The following is a 16,091-nucleotide window of genomic DNA, read 5'->3' as shown; positions in this document are numbered from 1 at the left end:
GTTTTCAAAGGAGCTTCACAGACACTAATCAGGGTAAAAATGCAGATCTAAAATCTGTCTTGTTCTAATGTTTCCTTTGGAAACCATTTAATTTCTTACAAGCACACTTTGGCAGATGATGTGGCCCTTGTAGTAATAAATCACAGGAACATAAGACACTTCACTGCAGCTGCAACATGGCTAGTTAGGATCCTATTCAAGAAAAAGGCTTAGGCAGTGTATTTTCTTTCCTATGCTCTGCTGTACCATTTCTTCCCCTTATAGATCAAGTGAAAAGGCTCTCAGAATGCTCTTATAATTGTCTCCTTAGAGTTATAATCTGCAAATACTTTTTTTTTTTTTTTTCCTAGAAGATAAAAATACCCAAATCTTAATGGAGCCTTTTAAAATGGCACATCATTAACTCTGCAACCTCCTTCACGGTTTTGTAAATCTCTTTAATAAGGTTGAGAAGAAGCTTAGAGAGGTCTCTTTGATTAAAGGTTTGACCTGGAATTACTTTGAATTTGTATTATGGAGTCAGCAGGTTTACTGTGGTAGTCTTAACAGAGAATCTTTTGAAGTACTTTGCAGGTAGAGCTGTAAAGAGAGTAAGTATTGTATAAAACTTGTTAAAAACACAGCAGAAGCAGGTAGTCATCAGAGCACTTCGTTGAAAAGAGCACTGGGAAAAGCTGCCTTACTAGTTTAGAGTCTGAATTTGCAAGTCTTGTGAGTGGCATTATATGGCAGAATTTCAAGAAAAGGAGGCTGGATTCAGTGATCCATGAGCTCCCCTAAGCTCTATGCCCAGGGTTCCTGCAAGACTATAATCACTAAAAAATAACAGTTCCAAGAAGTGACTCGAATCGACAAGAAATATAGTAAAGACAGTGAGTTTCATAGAACTTAATGTGCTCAGCGCTTCATCACCACGCATGACTTGGAGCAAAGGAAGCGGCCAAGGGCACAAGAGCCTATGAGGCCTTTTAACCCCACTAATTTTCGGTCTTACGGGTATAAGTTTCTTAGAAGGTGATGTTCCCCTCAAGGTCACATAACTCCCTGCTAACATGTTATCTGTATTTGCCAGCGGTGGCTCTACAATTCTGATCAGTGGAAATGCTTCTCTGTAGAATGGGTGGCCTCACTTCTCCTTGCTATAATTTTTTGTAGGATTTCTAAAGTTTAGGCAAAGCTTCCAGTATGGGGCAGTGAGTCTACACTGGATTTATTGCACAACATTTAATGGCCGCCTTCAGGAGCATTTGGGAGCAGAACCATCCAACATCTACAGTACTTATGATATGTCAGAGTCTGAGCTCAGATTTTCTTTTGCAATGTCCTTTTTCTTTAGTTTTTGCTTTCATGGTTGGACTTCTTGGCAGGCATATAGTGATGACATTCTTGTAACTGCCAACTAAGGACAGGCAATCACAGATTATGGAAGCCAGCATTGCAGTATAGGTAGCCTTTGCTGTGGAGAGTCTGTCTGCGTGGCCTGTGTCAGATGTCAGCATGATGGAGCATGCCTTGTATGTAGCCAAATTTGCAAGACCTATAGCAGAGCCATAATGTTGACAATACTGTTATGAAGTCAATGGGGGAGGTCAGTCTTAATTTCCCTTGCTTCCCTGTTCTCCCTGTCTTTGTACTCTGCAGAAAAGCAAACAAGTGTATGTGTGCACATTTGAGCTACCCCTTCACTGCACGGTGACTGGTGATGTCAGCTGAACCTCCCGCAAAAGTGACACTATCTCACTAGCAGGGATGATATTTTTCAGACAGGGTGTCAGGACTTTCCCTCCCAGCTGCACCCAACCCCTGCTGCTCTGCTTTTGCCAAGGTGTCAGGACACGTTCTTGGAGACATGACCTGTGCAGGAGGTATTAATAGTCAACATGAGGCAGCCCGAGGGAGCGCTGGTACTCCTGTTGTCTCTCCCACCTACCCAAGGTACAGGACATGCCACCCAGAGCAGCTCTTCCCAGGCACACAGGGCAGCTGCACACTGGCAGTTTGCTGGGCAGAGAGGAAAGCACTGCTAGTGGGGAAGGGGAAAAGGTAAAAACGGGGGTGTGTTTTTCCTCTCCCAACTGCTAGAGAAGAAGGGCTGTTCAAAGAAGACTCAGATCTGGAGAAGGGAAGCAGGCAGGATGCCCAGAACAAGTGGGCAGAGCAGAGATAGTAAAAAATAGGACATGAAAGTGGCACTGCAGAAAGCTCTTTTAGCCCTAAAGAAAGGTGAAAGATCTTTGCGGCTCTTAAAGGAAAGCCTTTTCAGTGGTTGTGGGTAGGGTTTTTTGTCACTTTTCAGGCAATGTTAAAAAAAGAGACTTCTGTTGCTCTGATAAAATTTTATTTCCCCCTGCAACAATAGCATTAAAGACATTGCAAGTGAATTATTAAGCTCTTGCACATGACACGTGCACATCGCACACTGGAACTTGGTGGCTGAATGTAGATGGATTTCTCTGCAAGATGTTCAATGGTTTTAATCCCTTCTGAAGTCAATGACAGAGGGGGCTTCAGCTCTTATCAGAAGCCCTTAGCATTCTCTTAGAATAAGCCCCATTTCTACAGACTCTGGGGAAAGTGAGTGCTGATCTGTTTAGTCTGATTCGGTGACAGCAGGGCTGAAATACCATTGAGGGAAGCATTGCTGCAGAGTTGCTTGAACAAGAGAAATATCTAAGGTGATTCCAGAGTAGCTGGTATTGAAAGCACAGCTCAAGGGAGTACACTCAAAACATGTGATGGGACAGGGCAGAGGACACAGTAGAGCCCTAGCAGTGCTGCATTCAGAGAGCAGTGCCAGGTGGACTGTAGGCTTCCTGAATGCCTCAGAGATTTTGTATAGTTGAAAGTTTACTACTGTTCCTTTTGAAGAAAGATAGTAGGTATAAATTCCTTAAAGAGCAGTGGCATAGTACCTGCCTCCATATGTGGCCAAATAGGATGTTTCAACAGCAAGTTGAACAAAGTAAAGCATTTCACTTATTTTGCTGTAGTTCTGGGATACATTTCCTTTATGACTCCCCAGCAAACTGCATACATCCTCCTGGAGAGAGAGAAGGGATTATTCCTGCCTGGGACAGCCTAGCCCTTTTTGGAAACAATACTGCAGTATTTAAGGCTACTCAAATGCTGGATGACAAGAGCCAGAACGAAACTTCAGGCTCTGTGCAGTGCTGGTGTAACTGGTGGGATGATCTGCTGGTAATGAGATGAAAGGGCTCCAGGTCACTGTTGCCTTTTGTCTCAGTAGGGAATGCTGTCCTTCATTCTGGGTTTGATCCAGCGGCAGTTATTAATAACATGATGCAAAAACACCCACAAATTTTTCTAGTATATATTTCTATAAAGAAAGATCAGATCTTTAGTGTTTGCTGCTGAAGTATGTGGTGCTACTTGTGCATTGTCTTCACAGACATCAGCAGGAGCAGAAGATGATTGCATCTCATTAGGAAAAATACAGTGTGTGGAGAAGTGTCTGTTCTGTGACTTAAGCTCTACAGCCCTAACACATTTCCTGTGTGGACCAGACAAAGATTGAGCCACCCTGTGGTCCACAGCTGCCCATGAGATCAGGCCTTTGTAAGATGGAATAGGTGGACCCGTGGATGAGACACTGCTGCAGGGCATTTTTAGTGTGTGGTGACAGGCTGGGGCTAAGCATGTATGGCTTTTCCCATGCTGCCCACAGGGGAGTTCACTTGTACTAAGCTTTCTCTCTTTTTTCTTTTTTTTTATGGAGTTTCAAAACAGTTGCCAGGTACCTGAAGGGCTAGTGAGTCCAGCTACTTTCCGGGTGAGAGGATTATTAATCCCTTCTCTGTTTTAGGCATGTAATCTTTTGATCCTCTGAATCAACACCTCTGTTGGATGCACCCCCTCTCTTTCACCTTGTCCTCTCCTGGGGGCAGTACAAGCTCCTGTCTTTGGATACTGCATTGGAAACCAAAGCAGGCTCTCTGTGTTCCCCTTCGTACACACAAAGCTCCAATAGGAAAAATAAAAATATTACCTTCTTTCCTTGGAGCTCTGACATCTGTCTCCTATTCTCTGATTTTCAAACTGTGCATTTCCTCATCTATTTTACTGGGCGCGTAGGAGCCTTTATTGCTTCCAGTATTTAGATAGAATGAAAACTATTGCTTAAATGAATAGCTCCTGAAATTGTTTCCTTGCTGGGAATCGTTAATACACCATATGGATTCAGTTCATGTATCTGAGCTAATATTGCACCCAGAATTGCTAAAACTATTTATTTTGAACACTTAACTCTTTATTGGATACAAGAGGATTATTTTTGTCTTTTAGTAGCTGGGGTTTCAAATGTGTATATGCTGCAGTCATTCAAGGTGTCACATTTGGGCATCTCCTTCTCCCAGGGCGTTATATGTTTTATTCTCTCACCAGGGACCTCAGGATGTTTTGCAAAGTTATTGTCTATTCAGATGTGAGGAAAAGGAGGCATAAGAAATGTCAACATGCCTCTTGCAGAGCTGAGAACAGAGCTCTCCTCTGGCTTCTTTGGACACCAGGCAAACCTCTCACCTTCCTGTGCTGGTGGTCCAGAAACCAACATTGGTCAGGAATAGGGCTCTGTCAGGCATGCAGAGGTCAGTAGGAAATTCAGCAGGAACTGGCCCAAGTAGCCAGTGTTGAGAGAGTTGGAAGAGGCTGAAATGAAAACGTGCGGTAAGGACAAGAGGTTGCAGTTGATGGAGATTTGAAGGCAAGTGGCTGTAAGTGGCTGACAGTGCTCTCTGAGTCTGTTGCAAATGCAGAAATTAAACATACTGGCTTTAATCACCTTCCTCAAGCCTTTCTGATATTTACCTGCTATATGCAAGGAAATAGTCACTTTGGTTCAGCTGACAAATGGTAGTTCATTGGGATATGGTAATTTGATTGCTTGCGATTGTCTTTCTTTGCTCTTAGTGTCTGAGAAAAAAGAGTATTCTAAGTTGTAAGGGAAATAATCTGTCCTGATTTATGCTACTAAAAAAAAGTCCCAGAGAAAGATTAATTCCAAGAAACAAAAGTGTCTATTAACATAAATGACTGTTAGCTATAGTGAGCATTAAACTTAAACGTATCTGTTCTCTCCATGTGGCGCCACAGTTTTTAGCGTAGAGTCTTGAGTGCTACATTAGGCTGAATGAGGAATAGTGGAAGCTTTATAGCTCAGCCAGGCATTGAAATGGTACCGGTTTGGAAAGCTTGACAGATGAGACAGGCTTGAGAAGAATAGGTGAATCAAAGCTGTAGTTAGAAAACCAACTCAGCCCAAATACACCCATTTCTGCTATGGTTTAGTAACGATGCTTCTGTTGATTTACTTGCCTCACCTTGTCTCAGAAGATGAGATCTATAACAATGACAGAGAGCTCCCTTTTGAACTTACGTGAACTCACTCAACAAGAGGATTAAAATTGGATTTCAGCTTGGTAGCTCCTGTGTTCTCCAGCATCAGGAAGCACGTTGCTGGGAGGACAGATACCTTACCTGATGTGTGCCTGTGTGTCCTTGAGGATTAACGCGCTGCATAAATACCTCCAGTTTTCGGGTCAGGTTACTCAGACTGCAGCTGGAAGGCCTGTTTTCCTCAGCTGGAGAGGCTGCTCTTCAGCACTTGCAGGGCAAAGCACATTTGCGTTGGTGGTGTCAGGGCTGTGTGTCTGTACAGTCAGCCCAGCATGGTCAGAGGAGATGTCGCTGTGGTCTCTGGCCCTTCTCGGGCTGAAACGGGGGAACTGACCCCGCTAAGCAAAGATGGGATAGTTGTGTCTGTGCTGCAAGGTGGAGCATCTTGCACGCTGGGCTCTGTTCCCTCCATTTATATTGCTCCAGCACCTTGTGCTCACGCTGGGCTGGTGAGTACTCAGAGTCACGTAGGAGGGATTATTGCCCAGTTGCAGTACTATCAGTGGAGTTAAAAAACCCCACAAATACTTGAGATAAGCAGATGCAATAACGCAACACTAATCTAGACAATGCCAAAAGAAGTGCTGACTTCCACAATTAGCCAGTATCCACTTTTAAGGGGGTGGGAGTCAAAATGTTTTGCAGCTCTGTTATGAAAAGGATGCCGGAGTGGCAAAAATATGAAGGTGTCTGCACTAGGAAGTTAAGGCCTGACAGAAAAATCAGGAACCTACTGCAGCTGTTTAACAGTTGGCTGTTGGAGGAAAATGAGAACTAGGGACAGTTTCTTATCTAGTGAAATACATCCTTCCTTTAGGATTAACTTTGTGGAGGCAAGTGTGGCAGTCACTGCTTCCTCCTCTGACTACTACAAAATCTTCAGCTGGATGGTTACCCCAGTTGTCAATCCTGGACCAAATAAGGGGCCTGATTTTTTTATTTTATCATTTTTTTTTTTAACCTGAAGTGTCCTTTGTCTTCATATAAAATACATGAGAATAGCCCTTGAAGTATTATCTTTGAAGATAACTATTTGTAACAGCCTGTTCAGAAAGGAACAGACTTGCACTCTTATTTGCCAAACGCCCTAGTTCCAGCCCTTGCTTCTTTATTACTGTTGGAACACTGAATAAGAGTAAACAAAATCTCAGGTTGTTTGGTAGTTGATGTTAATCCTGGTAGGAAAAAAACTAGATGAGGCTGCAGAACAGCTGCAGAAGAGGAAGCATCTCAAAGCACACTGTGTGTTCACCACAGCTGGCACAGCTTAAGGAAAAGAAGTTCCTTGGCTTGAAGGTGATCACTAAAGTACTGAAACATAGAAAAGTATGGTAGAAACCAGTCTGGCCAAACAGGATATTTGTGAGGATGTTCCATTTATCGTTCTTGGTCCCATTCACCCAAAGGCAGGCAGCTGCCTGCATTGGCTGTAGCTGATTCTGAGAGCTGTTTGCTTCTGATTCTCTCCACTGGAAGCTGAAGTAGATATGTGGAAGAGTTGCTACTGGATCTGCTTTTTGATGGACTTAGAAAGTGAAGAAAATGAAAGTTTTCCTTAAATTGATGTGGAAAGGCTAGTGTGCTGGGAGATTGCTCACGAAAGCTGAGGTGCTTTCCATCTGACAGAGTGGTCACTAGCCTGGTGTCTTGATTTCATTAAGCAAATATCTCTGATGGGGGAAAGTAAAGTAACAACCAGCGGGCATCACTTCAGTAAAAAGAGTGCTGCTCTTTCCCAAGCTTGCAGTCAAAACCTTCTCTTGTTCTGAGCCAGTTGCAAGGGCTGGGTAGCCCTTGGTTACATGCCTTTACACATGGTTACAAGCCTTTACAACACAGGCAAAGCAGATCCCAGAGAAGCTGACTGTGTTTTGGGAGAAAGAACTCTCTGAAACCTTCATCCTTTTGTAAGGTATGGGTTAGTCTGCTGCCTGTCATATTGTAACTCAGGTTACTCCTTCAAGCACACATCTAAACTCTTGGTGGTAAGAGATCTTGTAAGCCATTTCATTCTGAGGGCTTGATATCTGCTGTTGAAAGATTGGTGATAAAATCCCATGCATTAAATTATACCAGAAAACTAGCAGCATGATACAGAATAAACCGCAGTGTTGTATGCATATGGCTCTTGGAACAGTATTAGTCTTGGTCCGCGAGGAGGATTCCCATAAAGTACATTTTTAAAATGCACACTTTTTCCCTATTCAAAGCATTTATTCTACCTCTGTCAGTTCTGCAGTGCTTTCTAGAAGACCTCAAACCGGATCTGTACATGGCACAGCTGAACAAAAGCAACCAGGGGGGAGATCTCTTGTTAAAGAAAACACTGGCTGTGTTAAGCCTTTGCTTTAGTGCTTGACAGAACAGATAAAAGGTTTGGGAGTAAAAAGAGAAGTGATGTTTTTCCATCTGTCTGCTTTTTCCTGTGTGATCGCTAGAGGCAGAAGTGCCTGCCAGATCCACCCTTCAGCACGGTGAGGCACAAACAGGTACGTGCCAGCTCCTAGCTAGCACTTCTTTCCCTTCTGGAGGAGGTGACTGTGCTGCTGTGCTGCAGGAAGGGAAGAGCTGCTCCTGCTCTGAAGGCCTGGTGCCGCTCCTGCCATTTCACGCAATTAGAAAGAGCTAGTAGTGGACTGCAGTCCTGGAGCCTGGCCTCTTCTGCATCTTGAAATTATGGCTTGAAAGCGGAAAGGACCAGGGCTGGTTTTCTTGCTGTAAGACATTTCTCTTAACTCTAGAGGCTGAGTTGCAAGTTGCATGGATAGAGGGGGCTGTGAGTGACAAAGGATGACTGTATTGGTGGGGCTGTACCGGAGTTTGGCAAGCAGCTCCTACAGCAAATAACCTAGGGCTCTGCTGGCTCCCACTGGTCTGGTTTGCTCTGGGTGGGTTGGAGGAGTGGTGAAAATTATCTCTGCTCACAAGTATCCTATTTTAAGAACAAAAGTCAAATTTTTGTAAGTATAGCTAATGGACTGAATGTTTGATGTAGAGCCCACAGAGGTCACTCAGTGCAACTGAAATAACATCATGACCCTTAACAGCTTCCTGGTTCAGTAGTAGCCCTGGAAATAACAACCTGTCTTTTTGAGTTCTAGAAAATGCCAGGCGGCATGCTGTGTGCTCTCGCAGCACCCCAGCACCAGAGCAAGTGCTCTTTGGCAATGAGAGGGGTGGTAGGCAGTGAAAAGGATGGGGGAGGAAACCTCTCATGCCTCTTCCTGCCTTTGTTCTTGCCAGATCAAACAAGCGACCCGGAGGCTTGGGAACACTGTACAGAAACTAGCAGGTGTGTATGGGTCAAGCCTAACTGTTCTAGATAGAGACTAAATGTTTCACTCAATTCCTTCCTTCCTCTCCTTCCCTCCCTCCCCTCAATGGGTTATTATTTTTTTCAACTCCAGTTATATTCACGTTTCTTAACAGAGATGTTTGTTTTTATATCTGGGAGCTGAGGCTTTCTGCAGAGGATGAGTTATAAAGTGCTTAATTAGAAGGGTGGAGAGCAGCATGAGATGAGACCTACACCTTCCCAGTGACAGTGACATTGTGCTCAGCTGAAGAGGCTGTATTGATTAATTCACGCTGCTTTGAAATGCTATTGTGCTAGCTACCTCAGCTCTAGCAAATGGTGTTTTTATAACAAAGTGGAAAGTGTTTGAAATAATGAGACACAAAAATAATCACTGTGGTGGAGCAATAGAAAACCCCATCTTAAAAAAACGTACAAAGCATTTTTTCCTGTGTGACTGGTCAGTGTCACGGTAGGGTAGCACATCACAGGGACCGCTCTGTTTTCTCCCATCTGAGATGATGGGGAGAAGGCAATCTTTGAAATGAAAATGAGAACACTATGAGGGTACTTAAACTACTCCAGACTCCTTGATCGATGTGATAAGTAAACTTAGACAATGAGCTGTACATCAGAAAAACATACAGATTGTGCTCTGCTTGAAGAGGGGTGAGAAAGGAACCCTCACTTATGCCCCATCAAAACCAAGCCCAAAAAAACTGTTGGGCTATCTCTTGGCTATTTTGAAAGCCAAAAATCTAGCATGCGTCTCGCTCTAATGTGCTGTTTTCTAAGAAGAAGGAAACCAAATCTCTTAATGTAAGTGGAACAGCACCGTAGGTATCTCTATCTTGTGGCATGTTCATTGTAGGAAGAAACAGGGTGAGAGAGGAGAAACAGGAAGGACACTCTTGTCCTTGTCAATATTCTGGTTGTCTATATAAAGTAAGTTTGTGATTGAAAATATTTATTTGAACTGAATGCAAGAAGGGATAAAAACTATTGTATCACACCCTGTGAATGAAGGGGGTGAAGGAAGGTCTTTGGTTACAAAGATTAAATTGCTTTTGAAACAGCATTTCCTATAGCAGCAGAAATTGTCAGCTGCTAGCCAGAATTCTTATTTGCTTTTATATAAAACAGACAAAAAGAACCTCTGCTGCTTTAATGGCTCTCAACAGTTATGTAGCATCATCTTTTTCATATCCACCAAGTACTTCTACATGCTCTGAGTAACTCCAGCTGGCAAAACACCAAAAAGTAGTTAATAGTATTCACTCGTTACAAATGGGATGGTCTCAAGCCCAGTTAATTTTGAATTGTAACTTACATTCCAGCTGAAGACAAGGGTGGCTGGAGCGGCTTCTTGTAGGGGGGGACACACGTGGATTCTGTGGGGTATGGTGCTGACACAGGTACAGTCTGCGGCAGCGGAGTTACTGAGCTGGGAGCAGGGGCCAGAGACTCTGTCTGCACCTGCGTTTTCCAGAAAGCCCTAAATGACTTGCCAGGAATAGAAACCAGGTCTGTGTAGTGATAATGATCTTTTTGCTCTCTGCCTGTATTTTTGAGATGAATACACGCTAAAACTAATCCAGAAGCCATAAAAATCAGTAAAAATTACCCTACTTGAAATAAAAATGTCAGACCCACTTGTGATTATTTAAGAGACAAAAATCATCATGTGCTGCATTGGAAATGAGGCCTGTGCAGAGGAGATTTTTGGGAGATTCTCTGTATTCTCTCTCAGTGCAGCACTGATGGCTACTCTGGAGCACAGCTATTTAAAATAATAGTTTGATGACTTCAATAAACTGTAGGTTTCTCTAATACAAAGTATAGTCCAGAGAGAAGTTGTTGTTTTTTGGTTTTTTTTTAGCATACTCTTTAAAAATCAATGGTCCACCCCTTCCTGATGTGTATTCTTGACTGTGGGAACAAATGGTGCCATAACTAGTGTGAGTCCCATCCTTGTTCAAAGTGGCAAAAAAAGGGATTATTTGTCTAAACTTTTCTGTGTATCCTGAATTAGAGAACTGTGGATTTGAGTCCCAACGTAATATGGATGTGATTGCAAAACTCAGTGCATAAAACAGAGCCCAGAAGAGACTGATATTTAACAGGAGACAGAAAATCAAAACAGATTCCAAACAAATGAGAAGTTAAGACTGCAGCAGCTTGAGCCAAGTTTGCCTTATGGGGAAAGCTTATTGATATAACTAAGGCGATTTTTTTCTTTTCCAGAACTCCCAATCAGTGGTATTTGCCCATGTCACGTCTCTCTGTTCTGTGACTTAATACAGTGATACAGGTAGCAGATCAACAGCAGTAGAATGACACAAGATAATTAAAGCTTTGCTTTACAACATGTTGGAACTTGAAAGATATTGGAAGGTGCTGATACAAATTCTGAGCACCTGAGCTGTAGCAATATCACAGAACAGAAGCAATATAGCTTTTAGTCTAGAGAAATATCCTGTATTTCCCAGATCTAATAAAGTATATTGGATCCTTAATTTGTTTTAGAAAAGGATCCAAGTGCTTTGCATTTGTTTAACCTAGTCCAATCTTAACCACCGCTAAAATGAAAGGGCTATGTCTTGCATGTCACACAGATAAAGTTCAACCAAATATGCAGCTTCTGGAAGAGAATGGTCACTTGTGTTTACAATAGTAACTAAAACAATGAGAAGACCACCCTCTTAGGTCATTGTACATAGGTTCATGTACATTAAAAAGCACTGGAAGTCTTACAACTATTTACTAGCTGAAATATGTGTAGGAAGAGAAGGTTCAGGGGAGACCTTATTGCTGTCTGCAGCTGCCTGATCGGAGAACACTGAGCAGACAGACCCACACTCAGGAGCACAGGGATGGGCCTAGAGGCAGTGGGTGCAAGCTGCAACACAGGAAATCCTGGTTAATTGTAAGGAAAGTATTTAGTACTGCAATGGTGCCTAGAGAGGTGGTGGGATTTCTGTCCTTGGAGGTGTTCAAGCCTCAGCTAGATGGGTCCCTGAGCAACCTGCTCTAATCGACCCTGCTCTGAGCAGGACCTCAGGGGTCCCTTCCAGCTTGAATTGTTCCGTGACAATATGATGTGTGATACTGGAACTGGGCCTTTAACTCTTGAACCAATGTTTGTTATCTCTAGCAGTACTAATATAGATATAATCTCTTGACTGTCTGTAACAGCTTAAATGACTTGAAGGCATTTGAAAGTCTGTATAGTAACATCCTTCCTACCTGGGTTGGTATGTGTCAGACTGTTTTTCATGGAGTCTGGAAGTAAAGAAACAACCAAGGGATGGTTTCTGTATTTCCCAACATCAACATAGTTGTAAATAATGGTAGTTAGAATGCTGACTTGTGGGTCTGAAAAATGATAATTGGAAAGATAAACCTCTTCTAATTTAAAAAAAAGAAAAAGAAAAAGAAACTAATTCAGGATATGGCAGCACGAAGTTGTTCATGTGCAATGCTGTGGTAAGAGTAAGAACAATTTCTATGTTACAGATTGACAGTGGAATATATTTTACCCTGATTTTACATTGGATTCCAACACAGATCCAGGTGTTTCCCCAGTGCTTTCCTTCAGGTAACCCGTGTTGTGATGGCAAGTATTTCATTGACCGCTCTGTTCCTGTGCCCAGTTCTGCTGCTCACCTTCCCGACCCTATACCATTTCTGGGTGCTGGCGCCAATTACTGAGGAACATGTGCTTTTTTATCTTACTGAATGAGATTTTTTCTGTCTGAAGCAGGTGAAGGAGCTTGTACGAGGTCAGCTGTTTTTTACAGCTGTCCAGCAGTCCTTTAAATGTCTGCTCTGGGTACCTGAGGTCCATGGTCCATTTGGATGGATAGTTTAGAATGTATTTAGTGCACTCAAGCATCACTGGCTCTTTTCTCCCTTGAGTTACTGCAAGATTCTCCTCTTTGCTTAATTCATCTTGCGAAAGAAAATGTCCAATGAGCCCCACTCATGATTTTCCAACTGTTTGTCTGGCTGCAAACTGTAATTTCCAAGAGAGTATATTAATGGTGCTATTATCTCTTGATCATATCAGTGTTAATGCGCGTATGTGCTGTTTCTGCCTCGTTCCCACATAATTACAAGCCTGTGTTTGGCAGATGAGGATGTGTTTGCTTTCTTGATTAAGAAGGTTCTAAGAAATTTTTTGTGTGCTTGGTAGGACATAACTTATGAAAAGAGCTAGTTTGGAAGAGAAGCCCAGCAGCGGAGATTCTTAGCATTTCCCTAATACTTTCCTCTGCTGGGCGGAAAGCAGTTTGTGAATGCTAATGAAATCAGCTTTGCATTACCCTGGTGAAGAAGCTGTGCGTTATTCCTATGAGCGGGTGGAGGCACGGCATGATTAAGTGATTTGTCTGGATTCATATAGCTGCTGAGATTCCAGCATTTGCTCAGGTGTTGGCTTTCAGCACTAAACCCAAGGGCCAAACTGGGATATAGTACAGGCTTGCTAAAGTGGTATTTTTTTCTTCCGGAAACCACTGTTTTGTGTCCTAAAAGCTAAACTCTTGTTTAAACTAAAATGTCTCTACAGTTGGGAAGTTCATTCAAAACATGAACTACGTGTAATCAATGCCTTATTCCTGCAGCCAGCCTGAAAGAATACATATTAGGGAGAAATGTGCTGCCGGCGTTTCACCCATTATAGCTTAGCTCAAAGGTTTGTCGTGAAGGCTCAGATGATGCCACTGAACTGTTTATCCTCAGTCAAATGAGACAAGAAATGAGCAAGGTGGGCCACCAATGTGCGAGATTAGACTGTACACATCACACCTTGTTGCACCAGAGGGAATGGATGTTGGGTTGCAGGCTAATCCCCATTTGTTTCCGCTCCGATCCCTGCCTGGGTCACAGGGGGAGCTGTCCCTCAGAGCTGACAATTCAGTGGTGCCCCATCGTTCAAATTCACTTGGTGGAGGCCACCACTTAATGATATTTTTTTCTGATGCACCTTCTGTTGTCTCTCTGTAGCTGTGGCATTGTCAGGATTGCATGTTTTCAGACTCACTTCTTCTACTGTAGCATTTAAAAGGAGCCACCTTAGTATATTCAGTCTTATTGTATACTGCTGATTATTTTTTACTAAAGTTGTTTTAGTAGCTATTGTAGTTTTTCTTATATGAAATTACAATAATATTTGTCTGTATGGTCTTCAGAGTTTTTAAGCTTCTGTGGAGTAACTAGGGAAGTTGGAAAGAGTTGGCTATGGAGGGCCCTTTCTTGGTGTACTCATGCATTTCAATATTTAAACCGAAATAGTGAATCTGGTCAGGCAGCTTTGTTGACACGTGGGGATGGGAATATGTACAGGGATCTGTTGGCTACGTCCACATTCAGTTCAGGAAAGCTGCTGAGATTGTCCACGGGATGAAACGAAGGCACTCTCTAGGAATCCATGGTACTGCAGCCGCTTTCCCAGTGCTGAGTCCCAGCCGCCTTCAAAGCTGATACTCTTTTATATGCTGCCCTGCAGAGAACAGTGTAAATTAGAGTCTCTGCAAGGAGGCCAATAAACAGTTAATTCGGTGGTTGGTAAGTACTCCTGATTCCCATGATCCTTCCCAGACTTAATTCTCTAGGCATGTGTGTCATTGAAATTACTATTAACCCTCACTTCACTGGCAGTGTTGCTGTACCGAGCAACTTGGGGCTCTAGCACCAGAGAGGTACTCCTGATCTCAGATACTTTTGAGTGGAGAGAAGCAATCAGCTGAATGAGAGGATGGATTGTAACGCAAAATGGTCTGTTGTGTGCTAAGCCCTGAGAAATGAAAGCATGCTTAAGACCAGCAAGCAGCAACAGGAGAGACAGTAGATTGTCTCTTTCATCTGGTGCTTTTGTCCCCTGTGCTGACAGAAGGGTCCTTGCAAACAAAATCTGAAACTGTTCCTGATGCTTTGGGAAGGATTTCCCCTTACCCAGGCAAGGGCAAAGTGAGCAATTTTTATCAGAGTTAATACAGAAGCTGTCTGAGGTCGTGCATCAGAGCTGCGTGGGTGCCTGGGGTAGTGCTCTGCAGTTCGTGTCTCGGGACGGGGGTGCAGGTGGTGATCAAAGCCTGTGGGCCCATGGCTGGTGTGCCAACTCCATCCATCCTGGATCTGGGGTTTCCAGGTGGCCACACACTCCCCCACTGCCCTTCCACCTCACTGAGTCCAGTCGCTTTTGTGTGAAACCGTGCCCGGAGCAGCCTGTCAAATACCGTTCATATAAAATGGTATTAACAGGCAAACCTGTGCTTGTGTGTGCGTGCTGGGAACTGGAAAGTAAACAGTCCAACACCAGCTTTTGATTTAGGCTTTGGGGACGTACAAGCCTCTACAAAATGTACTTTTCGTGGCAGGTAAGCAGCAAGATGCATTTATATGGCAACTATTATGGTATAACAGAATAGAGACTAGGGACAGTACTAAATTTTTTCCTTGAAAGGCAGCAAGTTCTAAATTACACAGGATGAACTGGAAAACTGATGAATAATCTCCTACGGGTGTGGGTTTGTTTGTGGCATGAGCCTCTTCTGGTGTTGCCTGGTCTGCTGACCTTAACATCTTAGGTCAGCTTCTGAAGCCTCAATTAATGCGGACCTGTGCACACACAAGCATTTGACAGAAATTGGGTCATGTCAGTCTTCTCACTATTGTAAAAAAACCCAAGCAAACAACACCTTAGTAGTATTAGTGAAAATTGCTCTTTTTTTGTTTTGTGGCAGAGGGAGGCAAAGAGTACTTTGCTGTCTTAACAGTCTCACCCCTGGCAGAATCAGTTAAAATGGAAAGTTATTGCAGCGTGAAGATCAGAGCAAAGACTCTGACAGAGTGCAGCTGGTTCCAATCAACCTTGATTAATCCATCATCTATGATTGAAAATTGGTGGTGTGAAGTTGTCAAGGTCACTGCATACAGGACAAGGCTGATGGTGGTTATTCCTTGAGGGGCTGGGCTTTCACCCACATTTACACCAAGCCCTGAATGAAAAATACTTTAAAAATGAAGGGAGGCAGTGGAGCCTAGCAAAGGCTTATTCCCTTCTTTCTGAATTTACTTGGGCTTCAATCTTCAAGAAGGTAGATTTGGGGCAAGCTACTACTTTTGGGACCTGTAAGTCCAAAGTTAAAATCCTCACAACTCCAGGATTAATTCCTGGAGGAGCCCATGACTTCGGGTGTATTTGGTTTTTGTTATTGCAGTGCAACAGGTGCCTTAAATTCTGCTGCTTGGCTCAGAGAGAAGTAAATCACACCTGTGGTGGGTGGGCAGTCTATAGCTGGGGCTGTGGTCTCCTTGTGCTTCCCAAAAGGAGGCACTTCTGATCTAACAGGTATTTGTTAGGGTCTATATGGGCGAGTAG

Source organism: Columba livia, chromosome 12, assembly GCF_036013475.1.
Source record: "Columba livia isolate bColLiv1 breed racing homer chromosome 12, bColLiv1.pat.W.v2, whole genome shotgun sequence".
NCBI classification, from domain to species: domain Eukaryota; kingdom Metazoa; phylum Chordata; class Aves; order Columbiformes; family Columbidae; genus Columba; species Columba livia.
The sequence above is the reverse complement of the archived record's forward strand: the minus strand, read 5'-3'. Positions refer to the sequence as shown.